The sequence below is a fragment of the Scyliorhinus torazame genome, chromosome 7 (assembly GCF_047496885.1).
Source record: "Scyliorhinus torazame isolate Kashiwa2021f chromosome 7, sScyTor2.1, whole genome shotgun sequence".
NCBI classification, from domain to species: Eukaryota; Metazoa; Chordata; class Chondrichthyes; order Carcharhiniformes; family Scyliorhinidae; genus Scyliorhinus; species Scyliorhinus torazame.
The window spans coordinates 81,456,544-81,468,758 of NC_092713.1; the positions used below are offsets into that span (position 1 = coordinate 81,456,544).

General features: G+C 41.5%; 1 protein-coding gene across 20 annotated transcripts in view; it reads right to left on the minus strand.

Moving 5' to 3' along the window:
- Positions 1–12,215, minus strand: part of nfia (nuclear factor I/A) — a 1,116,080-nt gene that overhangs the window by 551,418 nt on the left and 552,447 nt on the right. The gene's annotated exons all lie outside the window — the stretch shown is intronic.

A 12,215-nucleotide genomic window follows, 5' to 3' on the forward strand; every position in this document is an offset into this window, starting at 1 on the left:
GATTCTCTGACCCCCCCGCCGGGTCGGAGAATCGGCGGGGGCTGGCGTGAATCCCGCCCCCGCCGGTTGCCGAAGTCTCCGGCACCGGATATTCGGCGGGGGCGGGAATCGCGCCGCGCCGGTTGGCGGGCCCCCCCGCTCGATTCTCCGGCCCGGATGGGCCGAAGTCCCGCCGCTAAAATGCCTGTCCCGCCGCCGTAAATTAAACCACCTAACTTACCGGCGGGACAAGGCGGTGCGGGCGGGCTCCGGGGTCCTGGGAGTGGCGCGAGGCGATCTGGCCCCGGGGGGTGCCCCCACGGTGGTCTGGCCTGCGATCGGGGCCCACCGATCCGCGTGCGGGCCTGTGCCGTGGGGGCACTCTTTCCCTTCCGCCTCCGCCACGGTCTCCACCATGGCGGAGGCAGAAGAGACTCCCTCCACTGCGCATGCGCGGGAATGCCGTCAGCGGCCGCTAACGCTCCCGCGCATGCGCCGCCCGGAGATGTAATTTCCGCACCAGCTGGCGGGGCACCAAAGGCCTTTACCGCCAGCTGGCGGGGCGGAAATTCATCCGGCGCCGACCTAGCCCCTCAAGGTTGGGGCTCGGCCCCCAAAGATGCGGAGGATTCCGCACCTTTGGGGCGGCGCGATGCCCGTCTGATTTGCGCCGTTTTGGGCGCCAGTCGGCGGACATCGCGCAGTTTCCGGAGAATTTCGCCCCTTATTTCTAATGTTTACCAATATGAATCCCTTATAACTACCTTTGCTTTCCGAACAAAGTTCCCAGAGAACAAGAAAATTCCACATGATTAGGTGAGGAATACCAGAATCTAACCTTCTGTTGAACAATATTAATGTGACAAGTCTCATAATTCTCCTACAGTCAAGTTTAGTACTTACACCGACTAAACCTTAGAAGCATTTTGAATTTTAAAACGCCCGATGGCTGATTCTTGGGTGAGGCATGTTAAAATTCATATCTTATTTTATCTTCAAACAATTACATCCAAAGTCACTTTTGAATACATGCTAATTTCCCATATGTACTGGTTAATGAAGAATTTGATCAACAGTGGTTTCCTTGTTCTCAGTTGGACTATGGCAAATAGCTTCTAAAGCAGGTCATTACATTTTTCAATGGCGTGCTTAGACACAGTTAATTCTCAAAAAGAAAAGCCACGATTAAACTCCACCAATTCTACAGTTGGTACTACAGTATTTACATAAATTGGGGCTTGTTTCCTCCCTTTTGCTAATTGTAGAAGGAAAAGTACTGATGGCGCAAATATGTATTTAATCCTGCTGATCTTTGCTAATATCTTCCGAGTATCCTCAACATTTTGATTCATGTTCATTTTCAAACTACAAAGATTTTTTTTTAAATCCAACAATACTTTGAGTAAGAATGTTAGCTTAAAAAATAACAACATTGTTGAATAAAGCACATCCCTTCTACAATGAAGAAAAAAAGATCCCAAAAGTACTGCAGTATTCCCAGGGTAATACTGGCGAGAAAGTAAGGAAAGTATTATCCTGATGCAGCCATAGTTTGTCAGTTAAATGACTGCTGTCAGAACATAACTACCAGTACAGCAATATTCATGTCTTGAGAATTGTGGGAACATTTTGCACTTATGTAACTAATGGAGCCTGGAAGGAATGCACTTATAGAAGGAAATATCATGAATATGAACACAATCAATGAGGATAAACTCATATCAATCTCAGGCTGTTCCCTCCCCAACACTTCACTGCACAGATTTATAAAAAATATTCTTTCAAGGATCTGGGTGGTGCCAGCTAGGCCAGCATTCGATGCCCATCCCAAAATATCCTTAAAAAGGTAGTGGCAGGCCACCTTCCTGAACTGCTGCAGTCCATGTGGTATGGGTACAGCCACAGCGCTGTGAGGGAGGGATTTCCAGAATTTTTACCCAGTGACAGTTAAGAAACTGTGATATAGTTCCAAGTCAGGATGGTGCGTGGCTTGGAGGTGAACTTGTAGGTGGTGACATTTCCATGCATCTGCTGCCCTTGTCCTTCTGGATGGTAGAGGTCACCGATTTGGAAGTCGAGAGAGCCTTGCTGAGTTGTGGCTCATATTGCTAGATGCAGCTATGGAGATTGGTACATCTATCAAAGTCAGGCAATTCCAACCACTCTCCTGAACTTTTTTATTTTGGACAGTTGTTACCGCATTCATGAAACTGCACGTATGGCAGCATTTTTGTTTAATCATGTCTTCACTAGCAGAATGTAGCTTAAAAACTGATCATAAAGGTAATTATTTACAGCAAACAAAATCAAAAACAGAATGGAAAATCTCTTGCTGTTTTTGCTGTATATATTATGTACATCTATATCAACTAGTTTCCACCCCATGACTAATCTAGAATTCTGTTGTGCTGGATAACTAACAATCAGACATGTCCATCTCACTGCCTGTGTGAGGATAAGGTCTAAATGGGAAGAAAGACCAATAGAGATTAATTATTATCGTTAGGTGTTTCCAGATATTGGTAACTGTTTGTCTAATCTCCTTTGGCCAGCTGTACGTCAGTTTAAATCACCCAAATCTCTTTGTAGGCTTTTATTTTATTTTGTTGTCTGGGTGTAATTTGTTGGTGCTTTATACAAGATGTAATGTCTGGAGAATGATTGATGCTCTCTAATCTTTCATACAAATATAGACATAAAGTTGACACCTTATCAAAGAATGCTTCTCAGAGTTCAAAATGGTTGCTAACCTAGTTTACCACTGAACCTTAGCATATAGAGTGAAGGCACCCAAAGTTTTAATGTTTCCTTTCCTGCCAAATGCTTTCCTTTCCGGCAACAACCACCTTTAGAAATTGCTGCCAGGCTCACTTTAATCCAGAGTGGTAAATTGAACTGAAGAACCACAAGATTCATGTTCTATTCCCAAATGTTCACCTCTTCCTTAACTGAAGGTGCTGAATCGTGTTGGTGTACATGCTTATTGTAGCCCCATAGCTTATCCAAGTGGGTCATTTTTCACATGTGAACCCGAACAATAAATGTCTGCAGCATGTTGAACTAAGGCACTCACAGTCAAATCCAGTGAGGTTATCACCCAATATATAGACTTTGGGAAATTCAGAGGCTCCTCCATGGATGCAAGAAAGCAATTAACGGGAGTGGAGTGGGGGGCGGCGGGGGACGAGTGACTGCAGAGGTATGGGGTCACAGAGGCTCTACAAGTGGGTGGGATAAATTTGGTCTGCCGCAAGAAATTCCTTCTGCTCCTAAAAATATTGTTAGAAGAACTGGCACGGAACATTTCCAGACAGCCTGTTTAAGGGTCACTGGTGAAGCCACCATGTTGAGTTCTACTGAGTTGGACATGCAATGAGATCCTAGTTACTTCTCAGGATCCTAATTTAAATATATTCCTCTTCCCAGCAAGAGAACCAGTCACCTAAATTAAGGGCTGCCTGAAATCTAAAACAGTTCAACCTCCAGCAGTCAGCCAAAGTGTTTTAAATATACACAAATTGGGTCCCACTGCTGCACAATTATTTTAGAACAGAGTGGTAGCAAAGCAACAATTAGCTTCAAATCTTAAAGATTTATACATGTGTAAAAAGAATGCAAAAGATTGGATTCAATGGCATTGACTTCAGAAAGTGCTTGAAGCCAATGGTAAGCTCGGGATTAATAGCACTTACTTTTAAGAAATCGCTGATTCACTTCTCTATTAATAGATTAAAAATGTTACTAAAATACGTAAAAATAACCAGCACTATTTAACATTGCAATTTTTAAATATGTAAGAATTGTAAATACAAACAACCCTCTCAAAACTGTAAAGAACAAGAAAGCCGCCACAGAAGTTACTAAAATTACTTGGTAAGCTTCCGGATCATATGGAGTTGGAAAACTCACATTTACATCTAATTAAATCAAAAATTATTTGGAGCATATTTGTCCTTCTCCAAAATTAATACTCCTTTCGCTTGATTAGGCTCAGCATTCCAGGGCTGTGAGACTCATTCTTTCGAAAGTATTTCTGACTCCTTCACCTTTACTCTAAGCATTCCAATGCCACATACTATCTGCAGCCATGGAAACAAGCATATGTCCTGCTCTCAGTCCTCTGCCAATGTCAGTCTTAAACTGTCCAGATTTCCAACAGGGCTTGTGGATGATTCTCCTGCCAGTTTTATCTCCTCCCCTGTGGCAAAACACCTAGCTTCCTCAAAGTCTCATGGCTCAGACTTAGAATGTGTAGGAATCCCAAATATCATCTCGCATTGTAGGTTTACACTCCAGCTCAAGGTGTTGCAATGCCATTGAGCACTTCCTTATAAACGTTACATTGACAAAGAAGCTTGAATTGAGAAAGAAGCTTGAAAGTTCCTCATATCCATGAATGATCTGGTATATCATATTAAAATTATACTCCTCTTGTTAATAGCACAGTCTTTGTGGTGTGATATTTTCCATCCGACTTCCATACCACATATGAATTATTGCAATCATTTAAAGAAAGAACTAACATTGGTGTGTAGTCATCAGCAGAAACAGCAAATCCATAATTCTGTTTGAGGACTGGCCATGAAGTTACACATATAAGTTGAATTTCTCCCTCAAGAAATGAGATCCATTATGAGTTTACCAGCTGTCTAACACTGCCAGTTAATGATTTATGTTTATTTACTTCACCAGGCCTATTTATACATGAATATTTTTACCATCACAAGGGCCACTGGGCAAACTAGTTTGCAGCATGCTCTTCAGTTGAACACAGAGGTAAACATTGTTTCAGAACTGCAAGCACAGACTTGCCACTAATAGTGCATTTAAACTGCTAATTAAGCTGTTTAAGTAGGCTGTAGAAATGACTGTTCCCGACAGGCATTCACATCACCATGTTCCTTGACCAGACTGACTAAAATGGGACCCCATCTAGAATACAGGACAAATCATTTTACAGTCAGTGTCCTTCACTTGGATATCTGGGATGTCAGGTCTAAATTCATTTTATAAATGTGGAGATTAAAAAAATACCAAATAAACTTACTTTTAGATTGAGCCAAGGGACTAAATTAACATTTAGCAAGAGATATGGCTAGATGTCACATCTGCTTTTATATGAGGTGAACAAAGACTTTCAAGTACTGGTCGCCATGAACGCTTTAGGCTCATTTTAAAAAAGAGTTAATTGCAAATTACAAGGCAGCATGGTGGCGCAGTGGTTAGCACTGTTGCCTCACAACTCACAGAGCCCGGGTTCGATCCCAGTCCCGGGTCACTGTCCGTGTGGAGTTTGCACGTTCTCCCCATGTCTTTTTTAAAAAAAAATTTAGAATACCCAATTATTTTTGTTTTCCAATTAAGGGGCAATTTAGCGTGGCCAATCCACCTAACCTGCACATCTTTGGGTTGTGGGGGTGAAGCCCACGCAGACACGGGGAAAATGTGCAAACTCCACACGGACAGTGACCCAGGGCCAGGTTTTGAACCCGGGTCCTCAGCGCCGTAGGCTGCAGTGCTAACCACTGTGCCACCCATTATCCCCAAGTCTGCGTGGGTCTCACCCCTACAACCTGAAAAGAGGTGCAGGGTAGGTGAATTGGCCATGCTAAATTGCCCCTTAATTTGAAGAAAAAAAAATTGGGTACTCTAAATTTTTTTTTTTTTAAATTGCAGATTACAAACCTTGATATATTTCCAAGTCCGGCTGTGTGGCACATCAGCAAGGATAATTAACAGTGGACCAAAATGTTTTCTCATAAGTAATGTTTGAATTAAGGAGGTTATAAAACTAGTAAATATGAGAAATGAATTTCACATCATTGTCAGTTTTCTTTATATCGAATACATTTTTGCCCCAAATTATACGGTCTCAAAGTCTTATAGGCTGTGCACAACAACACCTCCTCTCACCAGGAGGGCAGGACAGAATGCCCCAATAAGTTATTCATGGCTACCATCATTGGAGCTGCATAATTGTTTGGACTTATACGAGGTCAGCTGGACAAGATCAGTTTTTTGTTTGATTATAATGTTGACATGGCAGAACAGAAGACAAAGTAGATTTATACTGAGTGGTTATAAGATCCAACACCACCTATAATGCCTCATCTTACTGTGGAGGAAAGGCTAGGTGGGGGAAGTAGTTGCAAGATTGGCATTTTTAAATGGGAATGTATAAAGAGGCTCTCCAGCTACAGTCAAAACATTGTGACTATAATTACATTTGATTTAAATAGTAAGAATTAAATGGCGAAATTGAGCACTGCTACAGGGACTTTACTATGTAGGTGAGATTGTGGGAGGTTACAAACTGGTTGATCGTATTGTGTCATTAACAATTAAACAGATACACACAAGGTTTCCACCTCTCTTCATCCTCCCTAGTTACAAGGAGTTATACTTTTCAGCAATAGGAGATCCACTGCTCCCTTTTATCAGACCTTTGTTTCTATGATAATAGAACCTTGATTCTATTTATCAAGGACCAGAGCAATTGGCTCCCCAATGTAGCTGTGTCAGTCAGTGACCTTAAAATAATATAATAGTGGATCCAAGTCAATGTGCACACAGGAGTCATGCTGATTTGGTAATATGATTAAAAAGAAAAGGCAAAGACAGCGGAGAGTGCCATGATGAGGGCATGAAAGTTGCAGAGAATTTGAAAGTTGAAAGAAGACTCTAAATAAGTTTATCTTTCTATATTTTAATTTGGTAAATAATTTGAGAATTGGTAAGGGACTGAAACAGACATATATTTGGAAGTGAGCATAAATGGAGCTGTCAAATTAATTACAGGTGAGCTTGCTACCAAATTTATATTCAATCTGAGGAATGTTTTTTCTCACCCTCAACATTTCTTTCAAGAATACAGTTCTAGCCCATTTTTCATAAACCCATGTAATACAATTTGACAATTTTTTTAAAAATCTGATTTTGTTGGTTTTAAAAGGTGTGTTATTTCTACATATTACACAGATCTATTTATTCATTATATTAATATATTTTCTTGCCAGATATCAAAACAGCAAATTAACTAATTTCAGACATTTTTACATTGTGGTTTAATTTGTTGAAGCACACTTCCACTTTATACAATGGCAAACTTCCAGAGTCCAACATTCACAGTTGATAGAAATTGTAGGTACCAAATGGGTTAATGATGAGAGTTTGCTTGTCAGCAAGAAAAAAATATTTTGCCTCACAAAAGAACTAATCCCCAAATAATCTATTCTGCTACGCTTTAAGCAAGTCCTAAGTATACATATGAGCCTCGCCAAATATTTACAAAATTCTTACAAAATTAATTTTACCAAATTGCGATTAGAAGAAAATCAAAATGTATTTGTTCTAACCATACCTTTGAACTGTACGAAAAGTTTCAAATTATAAATACACCACAGTGATGTGTCAGAATCCTATTTTTTTGTTCTGTCCATTTTTAAAGACTTAATCACGAATCTTTATAACAATTTGTCTTATGCTGGCCGACAAGCTATGGTGCACCCCACAGCCAAAAAAAGCAACACATATTCAGGCAAGCACAAACTGAGAAACACTAGATTACAGACCTGTGGTTCCGTCCAAATGAAGTAGTGAAGTCACGGATTATATTTGTTTCAGTTGATAAGCCAAGTAACAGACATGATATTCATAAATTGTGACAGATATTCTCTACTCTGGGCGGCTATTTGACTAATCTCGGTCTTCAGGCAGGTGAGTCCTAAGCAATTTGCCAAGCCAGTGACATAATTCATTATCAGGGCAGCTTTAGTCTCTCTTCTCTAATTAGTCTTCCTCAGGCACTTGATCTCTAAATGTGCAAGAATCAGCATTAATGGTTGGTAAGAACTGGGCCAGAATTACTTTTCAAGTCCAAACATGTGTTCTACAAAAGCAGGAGCCAGGTAAGACTAGTCTGAAAACAGATATTGAAAGAAATTATTTTGCCATGTGCAAGAAATTTGCTTGGCATTTCAGTCCATCGTTTCATAAGCGAAGGTTTTCCAACCAGATCATACAGCAATGACATCAACATCATATTATGCTTCCATCTTTCATGTACTATCTGCCAGTGTTGACTTGTTTGTTCAACCACTCCTTCCTCCCCTGCATCACTAAGATTCAACCAGCCAAGTCCCAGACAACCTTGTGTAATAATAATCTTTATTAGTGTCACAAGTAGGCTTACATTGACACGGCAATGAAGTTACTGTGAAAATACATTGTCTATAAGGGTCAATTTATCTGGCTTATTGTCACAGAATTCTGGTAATAGGTGACCCAAGAAAACCACATTTGGTATAATAATAATAAAGAGAAAGAGAAAGGCTAGTATTTCTCCTACATGAGGGGATAAGACAGATCTGGTCATGAATAGATATTTGGAGATTTACTAATTAGTAGCTAGATTGTTATGACCAAAGGTTCAGACACAATCTCATTTTAACTCTGAACCATGGGGTTACAATACATGGACAGGGCAGCTACCTGTATACATCCTGTCCGATAGTCCTTTCCATGATTTCGATGAAAGAAAAAATCAGGCGGTGTGTATAACAGGAATGGATCTGCTACTGACTCCTTTGAACCTTCAACAATGCTGATTTTACCCCACTATGTTTTCTACTAAACTTCTAAAACCTTTCTAATTAGTAGCGGGATGAACGGTTATGATAAGGGGGCAGGAAGGTGAGATGAGGCTGAGATGAGATCAGCCAAGATGGTATTGAATGGTTCAAGGGGCTGAATTGCCTATCCTTCTCATGTGTTCTTCTAATTTTAACTTGTACTATTTTCAGACTTGCCAGAATCGCAAGTGCTCCTGACATACAATTTCCATGCAACCCGTATGTGCGTAATGATGCACAATTCCAAGGCCAGAATTTCAGGTTGTTTGGGCGGGTACGCCCCTGACCCTGAAGCACATGAAATCGGGTACAAAGAAGTCGGACGTAAATTCCAATGGGCGGCACGGTAGCACAGTGGTTAGCACTGTTGCTTCACAGTGCCAGCAACCATGGTTCGATTCATGGCTTGGGTCACTGTCCGTGCGGAGTCTGCACGTTCTCCCGTGTCTGCGTGGGTTTCTTCTGGGTGCTCCGGTTTCCTCCCACAAGTCCCAAAAAGACATGCTTGTTAGGTGAATTGGACATTCTGAATTCTCCCTCAGTATACCCGAACAGGCGCCGCAGTGTGGTGACTAGGGAATTTTCACAGTAAATTCATTGCCGTGTTGATGTAAGCCTACTTGTGACACTAATTAAAATTATTATATCCTCACACACGTGTGATATTTCAGTTGGTGGGCGCATGCGAGAGTCAGAGGCACACCCGCCAGCAGTCAAGCTCATCAAGGGGCCAACTGAACGCATTTTACGTGGCCTGTCTACTTTTACGATTGTCAGGTGGGCTGATTGGCTAGGCTGCCTTTACATTTAGCTGCAACCTCGATCCAGTCTGGGATGAAATGTCTTGGCTCAACTAAAATTAAAAAGATGTCTGGGCACTGAAGTTTGTGCTTGAATGTTTTGCCTAAATGCTTTTTGCAGCATTTCACGATAGCAAATTATTTTTTGTAGGTCTGTTGCACCCCGAGACAGTTCCACAGCAGCTGACCCCTGAGGGAGCGTATTAGAAGTGCATCTTCCTTTTTCTCGATGCCCGCACTCTTTCCTCCGTCTCCAGTAATGTTGAGCATTTCCCAGGGATCATTTCAAGCTGGTCACTTGTTAATTGGCCAGCAAGCGTGAAATCACCTTCTGCAGTTGATCATGACTGGAAGTATGTTTTGTGCCCATTTCCACCCCGTTGAGTGCATGCGCTCGATGGGCAGAAATTCAGGCCCAAGTGTTAACACCACTAATTTTACACTGCGTTGGTAGGAGACAGAAACAAAGTGTACTCAAAATTTTAAAGGAGTTCTGACAATTAAAGGAAAAATTGTCACAAGGAGGGGCACAAACCTTCTCCCATGCCACTCCAAGCCCATGGGTCAACATTACAACATGCCTGCAAGAATGTACGGTAAAGATCAAGGCTACAGCTGACCACTGCTATACCTCTACTTTTGCATGTTCTTTGCTGCATGATATCCACTGGTGTATTGTAATGGGCCAGGGTTTAGAGAACCCCAAAGTGTATCATGGAGTTCACCTGACCCACAACCTTTAATAGATTGTGGTATGGGGAGCACACAGCAGAAATGGAAAAATATTTTTTAAAGCAAAACAATGTTTATTCTATGAACTCAAGTTAACCTTTTTAAAACATACAGTGAACATCTTAGCAACCATTAATTCAGATACGACCCCCAAAGACTACAACACTAAGTAATCCTTTAAGCTTTCCTTTTAACATCCATAAGACTTAAAAACAAAACCTTTAACAGAACCACATCAGGTTAAAGTCACTACTGAAAACATTTATAATTCTGAATTCACCAAATGATCAAGAGATAGTCTTTTGATGGCAGTGAGAACAGCAGTACCCCTGCTTGGTCTGGTTCAGCTCCAACACTGAAAACAAAACTATAAAACACCTTGCAGAAAACAGCCTAAAACAAAAGTAAAAAGCTGACAGACAGCCCAGCTCCACCCACACTCTGACATCACTGATAATACCTATTTCTTAAAGGTACATTTCTTAAACACCCATTTCTTAAAGGTATTCTCACATGACAGTATCAACAGTTCAATAACTACCTCTCGGCTGATCCAGATTCGAAGAAGGCAGGTTACAAGTTGGTTTCACGAGGGCCAGAGAAATGGTTTGTGACATTTCTATAAGTATAGTTACAAAAGGTGACACTGCCACATGGTCATCAAATCTTGCCATATTTCATTCAATGCCATGTAAAATTTGGCAAAGTAGATGGGATTCCTCCGAAAGACCGACATAAGTGTTAAGACTGTCTTTTAATTCTAATCGCATTGATTCATATCTGGTAAATAAGCATGATAGGCTGAATGACCTTCTTCTGTGTTTCATCATTCTATGGCTTGCACAGCCTCCACCAACAACATCAGTAAAGTGAGGCTTGCCATCTCTCTGCAGATATTGCGTTATGAGTGAGTGGTTATAGGCAAACTGACTTGCCTGGCATCTTTCCACTGGTCCCTCCCTCCTCTGAACACACCACATCAAGCAAATGTGGCGGCAAGCCCTCTTGTGCCAATGAATGCAGCTTGGGTTAAAATAAATAAATAACTGCACCTGCTACTCAGACTCATGATCGTCTAAGTGCCAGCTGGGAACAACAGCAAAATATACAATACTCTTCTTTTTTTATAAAAAGGAGCAAATGTGCTTACCTCGAAAGTATTCAGGCCTTTTAAATGGCCTTCTGCATGTGGCTCTGGCCAAGGTTCTTCCCTCACCAGGTTGAAGACCTGGCATTCATCATATCCTAAGGTTTACAATAGCCTGGCACTCTCCTTTCCACCACCTATCTTTTCAAATACAATTAATAAAGCTTCTGAAATCCGTTAATCAGGAGCACGGTTTGCACCATTCTTCAGCTTTACAGAACAGCAAAAGTATAAGAAACAAGTTGCCCATCATTGGACTACGTGACTCACACATATCCAACTAACATGCAAATGTCAGTAGCAGGCTGGCAGATTGGGAGACTTTTAAAGACCAACAAAGGGTTACTAAAAAGTAATAAAAAGAGTAATGGTAAATTATGAAAGAAATCTAGCACGAAATATAAAAACGTATAGCAAAAGGTTCTACAAGTATATGAAAAGGAAGTTGGCACTGGTCCCTTAGAGAACGAGGTTATCATAGAATTTACCGTGCAGAAGGAGGCCACTCGGCCCATCGAGTCTGCAGCGGCTCCTGGTAAGAGCACCCCACCCAAGGTCAACACCTCCATTCTATCCCCATAACCCAGTAACCTCACCCAACACGAAGGGCAATTTTGGACACTAAGGGCAATTTATCATGGCCAATCCACCTAACCTGCACATCGTTGGACTGTGGGAGGAAACCGGAGCACCCAGAGGAAACCCACGCACACACGGGGAGGATGTGCAGACTCCACACAGACAGTGACCCAATCCGAAATCGAACCTGGGACCCTGGAGCTGTGAAGCAATTGTGCTATGCACAATGCTACCGTGCTGCCCAAAATTAGGGAGTTAATAATGGGGAACACAGAAATGGCAGTGACACTAAATCAATATTTTGTAATGCAGAGGTTGTTGAAAAGGAGGAACTTAAAACAATCGCCA